Genomic DNA, 5,905 nt, shown 5'->3' on the forward strand with positions numbered 1-5,905 from the left:
GAGTACCAAAGAAGGATGAAAAGAAAAATGATGTTGCAAATGCCGTGACTAAAGAAGTATAAGATGCTTTACTCTTGTCGGTTGATAGCCCTATTGACTCTTGGGTGTTAGATTCAGGAGCTTCTTTTCACACCACTGTGCACCGTCAGATCATGGAGAATTATGTTGCTGGAGATCACGAGAAGGTGTATCTCACTGATGAAGAACAATTGGATATTATCAATATTGCTAATGTCAGTTTGAGGAAGTCAAATGGGTTAGCATGGAAAATTCACAAGGTGATACATGTACCAAAACTGGTACATAATATGATCTCAGTAGGGTATCTTGATGATGTGGGTCATAATGTGACTTTGAATGGTGTTACTTGGAAAGTCAATAAGGATGCCATTGTTGTTGCACGAGGAGTTAAAACTGGAACTCTTCACTTCACTTCCAATTGCAGAGACACTGTTGCAGTTTCTGATTTTGTTACTGATTCTGATTTGTGGCATTATAGGCTCGGTCACATGACAGATAAGAGAATGAAAATGCTTCATTCCAAAGGGAAGCTACCAAGGTTGAAAATTGTAAATAACAGTTTGTGTGAAGGCTGTATTTTTCTGCAAGTAGAAAAGGGTTAGCTTTTCAAAGGGTGGAAAAAGCAAAAGCCAACAAAATTACAGTTGGTTCACGCAGATATGTGGGGGCCTTCAACTGTTAATTCCCTTGGTGGTTGTAACTACTGTGTGATATTTATTGATGATGCAACCAGAAAGGTATGAGTTTATTTCCTGAAAAAGAAATCTAATGTCTTTGATACATTTAAGAGATGGAGAGCAATGGTTGAGAATGAGACAAATTTAAAGGTGAGGTGTTTGCAATAAGATAATGGGAGAAAAAAATACATAGATGATGATTTCAATTGGTACTATGCTAATAATGGAATCAAAATGAAGAAGACCATTCCTAGAAAACCTCAACAGAATGGTGTGGCTGAGAGGATGAAGAAAAATTTGAACGAACGTGCTAGGAGCATGAGATTACATGCGGGATTCCAAAGATGTTCTAGTCTTAGGTTATTAACACTGTACCTATTCAATACCATTGAATTGCAAAATACTAGAAGAGGTATGGAGCGGCACAGAGGTAAACTTTTCTTTCTTCAAAGGTTTTGGTTGTGTTTCTTATATTTATATTGATTATACTATTAGAAGTAAACTTGATGATTAATCTAAGACATTTATCTATTGGCTATAGTGGTACTGAGTTTGGTTATCGCTTCTGGGATGACCAAAGTCGTAAAGTTATCAGGAGCAAGGACATGATCTTCAATGAAGGTGCCTTGTATAAAGACAAGTTGAGAACAAAGTCTGAGAGCACAGGTAATGAAGCCAAGACGTTTGAAGTGATTAAGTTAAAAGATCTTCCAGTTATTGAGATGGAGAATATTGCTTAGGAAGACCAAGAAAACATAACCCATAAGTAAATCAGAACATTCCAGTGACTGAACTCAGGAGATCTGCCAGAACTAGCAGACCACCATAGAGGTACTCCCTTGCACTAAACTATATTTTGTTGACTGATATAGGTGAACCAGAGAGTTATGAGGAAGCCATGGAAGTTGATGAATCAACCAAGTGAGAGTTGTCCATGAGGGATGAGATAGACTCTATGTTATCCAATAAGACATGAAAGTTGACCGTGTTACCAAAGGGAAGAAGGCCTTGCAGAACAAATGGGTGTACCGAATAAAAGACGAACATGAAGGCAACAAGTGGTACAAGGTAAGACTAGTGGTAAAGGGCTTTCAACAAAAAAAAGGCATTGACTACATTGACATTTTCTCTCCAATAGTGAAATTGACTTCTATTAGAACAATGCTTGGACTAGTGAAAATGAAGATTTGCACTTAGAGAAGTTGGATGTAAAGACAACCTTTATTTGTGGTGATTTGAGGAAGAAATTTACATGATGCAACCACAAGGTTTCAAAGGCCCAGGGAAAGGAGAAAATGGTGTGCAAATTTCAAAAGAGCTTGTATGGTCTTAAACAGGCTTCAAGACAATGGTATAAGAAGTTTGACACCTTTATGAGTAGTAATGGTTTCTTGAGGTGCCAGGCAAATCATTGCTTTTATGTGAAGAAGCTTGATAACTCATACATCATTCTACTACTTTATGTTGATGACATGTTGATAGCAAGTGCTTGTAAACAGGAAATAGGTAAGTTGAAATGGGAGTTGTCCAAAAATTTTGCAATAAGGATTTGGGTACTACAAAACAAATCCTTGGGATACAAATTACTAGGGATAGTGATGTCTTGAAACTGTCACAAGAAGAATATGTGAAGAAGGTGCTGAGCAGATTCAACATAAATGATGCAAAACCAGTGAGTAGTCCTTTGGCTAGTCACTTTATGCTATCTAAGGAGCAGTCACCTTCTACAGAGCAAGAGTGAGCCCACATGGCCTATGTGATTTGTTGAGTTTAGGATCCCATGAATAATACCTTGAGTAGGGGGAGAGAGAAAGAAAAAAAACGGAAAAAGAGAAGAGCACTCAGGTAGAGAGAGAAAAGAAGGAAAATAAAAGAGAGTATAGAGAGAACACTTCACACGCGAGAGAAGATTAAAAAAAATAAGAAACTTTCTTGATGAATTCTGATTTACAATTACCTCTATTTATAGTTGAGGAGGTGATAGAGTCCATGTACAAGTAATTTTAGGACTCCTAATTACATTTCAACTAAAACTCTCCAAGATAAACCTAACATGATAAAATTACATTATCTATTTAAGAGACTGATTTAACTTAACTACAAACACCTTCTTTAAGGATGTGAATTAAGCTAGAGAGCCAGCTCTTGGTCTTATCTTGTGGGTCCCACATGATCTTCCAGCTCTTGTTGATAGAGATACTAGCTCATGGTATCTTTGTGGGTCCCACTTGATGTTCAAATCTTCTATTTAATTCCAGCACATGTTCCTTATCTCTTAGCTAGAGCCACTTTGTATGAGGACTTTTGTTGACACCTCTCGAGCTCATGGTGGATCCCACCAGCTTGTGGAGCCATGGTGGGTCCCACATTGTAACATGCTTTATGCTTATGCTTATGCTTTTGGCAGCCTCATGTATGCCATGGTGTGCACTAGGCCAGACATAGTTCATGCAGTGGGAGTTGTGAGCACATATATGAGTAATCAGGGGAAACAACATTGGGAAGCAATGAAGTGGACTCTCAGGTATTTGAGAGGCATTGTAGACTCACCCTTATGTTTCAAAAAATTAGACTTGGGATTACAGGTTTATGTAGATGTTGAGCTGGAGACATTAATGACAGGAAGAGTACCACTGGATATGTATACACATTGGGTGGTATAACAGTTAATTGGGTCTCTAAGTTGTGATAGATGCCAGATTCTGACATGAGAACTAGGTTAATTGTAATAGAATAACCCTTATAATTGTGTTATAGGTGGTTATTTATCGGTTTTCAAATGAAAGATGCATTTATTTTATTTGGCATTAATCACTGCTTATATTGCATTTTTCTCTCCTGAATTATATTTCATTGATTTTAGGGTTTATTTCTTCCTGAAATGATTTTTATAGATTCAATTATGGAATTTCAGGAGAATTTTGGTGGAGAAGGATATATTTACAAAAATGCCATTAGTGAAAGAGAGAGATTTTTAGGGAAAAATCGATCAATAGAAAGAGGAGCTCGAGGGGGGGGGGGGGGGGGGAAGTGAGGCAGACGTCGACCGAAAGAAGAGAGACCTGAGAGGATTTCGTTTCCAGCTATCATTCGTCGCGCGCCACCGTCGTCCACCGCCATTCGGCAACAGAGAACAGACCTGAGGAGTGCTCGAGAGAGTCTCCGTCGCGGCGAGTTCGACACTACCATTTTCTGCTCGCCAGGCTGAGAGGTGACTCGAGAGGGCTCCTCCGACTCCGATTCCGCATTCCAACCATCCTCCGGCGTCGATTACGCATTTTCGACCACTTCTCTAGCCTAGTCCGACTCCGACCAAGACTCGAAAGAGCTGGTCAGAGGATTTCGCTTCCTTCTCGTCTTCCGTCGCACCACCTCCTCCGGCGCCGAGTTCGATTCCTCTTCGACAGCGTCACCTCCACTTCCGACCGTTCGCTCCTGCAACATGAAGCCTTTAATTTCTGGAAATTGCAGCAACCGTGAGAACGGAATTGCTGCCTGAGCGAGAGGAAGAAGAAGGGGAGTAATCCATCATTTTTTAATTTAATTAGTTTCCTATAGTTTGAACTAAGGTTTGAATGTTTATTAAATTTGATTTGAGAATTAATGTTTATCGAATATTTGTTTTCCGAATTTTTTGAGTAATTAGCTAGTTAGGGCAGGATTATAATTTAGGTTGGATTCTGGTATTATAATCCGATCTTTTTCTTTAACTCTAGGCGCCCGAGATGGGCTTGATGCAATGATTGAGAATCCGAATTCGTGGTTATGTGGCACTTGAGAGAGGCATGAATCACGATAAAATCCAGAGTTGACGTTTCCTGTTGTGCAAGTAGTTAATTAAATCATTGCTTGATAATTTAGGATATAATCAGTTTTTAGTTCAGATTAATTCATCATATTTGGTTAGGCTAGTTGACTGAAGAATACACAAAATTCACTCCTCCCTGTGGATATGACCCTCGCTTCCCGCTAGATTACATGAACGATTCGTACACTTGCGAGGTATAAAAGCCGATGTAATTAAATTTCACATCAAGTTTTTAGCGCCGTTGCCGGGGAGGCACGTATTAAGTGTATTTCTTTGTTCTCCATGGTCTTAGGTTAGATTTATTTTTCTGCTTTCATAATTTTATGTTTTTTTTTTATCTTGATGATTTTGTATGGAGTTATTTTTATTTCTTCTAGTTAGTTCGTATTTTCAGTAGTTAGTTTGTTAGCATAATTTGATAGTTAGTTGTGTTTCTTTTTGTGTCTTTATGCACGGGCGCCGCTCCTTAGGTGAACCATTAGCTCTCTTTGTTGAAGAGGTAGAACATATTTGTAGGAAAACAGCAGAAGTCAAGTTAGGAGCTACCATGGCCAATCAGGGTGAACCATTACAGTTACCTCCAGCAGGTGACCGTAGAGCCCTGAGGGATTATTCTATCCCATCCAACTTCACATCACCTTCTTGCATTATATTGCCACCCACTACTGCTGCCAATTATGAGTTGAAACCGGGTGTGATCCAACTCTTCCCTACATTCTATGGGTTGGAGAAGGAGGACCCTTATTACCACATCAAGGAATTCTTAGATATCTGTGCGATTTTCAAATTCCAGAATTTCTTAGATGACTCTATCTGGTTAAGACTTTTTCCATTTTCACTTAAGGATAAGGCCAAGTCTTGGCTTAATTCCTTAGAGGTGGGCAACATTACTTCATGGGACACATTAGTCACGAAATTTTTGTGTAAGTACTTTCCCATTCAGAGAACTATAGCTCTCAAGAGAGAAATCTCCAACTTTATGCAGCAGGAGGGTGAGCACTTTTATGAGGCTTGGGAGAAATGGAAGGATTTGATCCTTAGGTGTCCGCATCATGGGTTTGAGAAATGGCCTGTAGTGCAATACTTTTATCAAGGTCTTACCCCCCAGGTTAGATCCATGGTAGTTGCAACGAGTGGTGGGAGTTTGATGGGTAAGAGTGCTAGTGAGGCGTAGGACTTCTTTGAAACGTTGAGTGATCAATCTCAACAATGGGGTTCGTCATTTAATGTTGATAGGAGATCCCACAAAGCCAAAAGAGGGGGTCTCTACGAGGTTAGTGAAACACCCATGCTCATGGCCAAGATTGAGGGGTTGATTAGAAAAATTTATGCCCTTATGGTGTCCAAGAGTTCACCTGCTCCTAACCCTTCTACTGTCTGTGCCATATGCTCTAGTTGA

The 5,905-nt window shown here is 39.5% G+C and overlaps 1 non-coding gene across 1 annotated transcript; it reads right to left on the reverse strand.

Annotated features, from left to right (window-relative positions):
• Positions 1–5,458: 5,458 nt before the first annotated feature.
• On the reverse strand, positions 5,459–5,565 carry LOC137945107 (small nucleolar RNA R71). Its single transcript, XR_011110924.1, has one exon. It is a non-coding gene; the product is annotated as a small nucleolar RNA R71 (small nucleolar RNA).
• Between the last annotated feature and the right edge of the window lie 340 nt (positions 5,566–5,905).

Source organism: Aristolochia californica, unplaced genomic scaffold (assembly GCF_029961685.1).
Source record: "Aristolochia californica isolate CCGP_79_NKW_82.1479 unplaced genomic scaffold, dmAriCali1.0.hap1 SCAF_11, whole genome shotgun sequence".
NCBI lineage: Eukaryota > Viridiplantae > Streptophyta > Magnoliopsida > Piperales > Aristolochiaceae > Aristolochia > Aristolochia californica.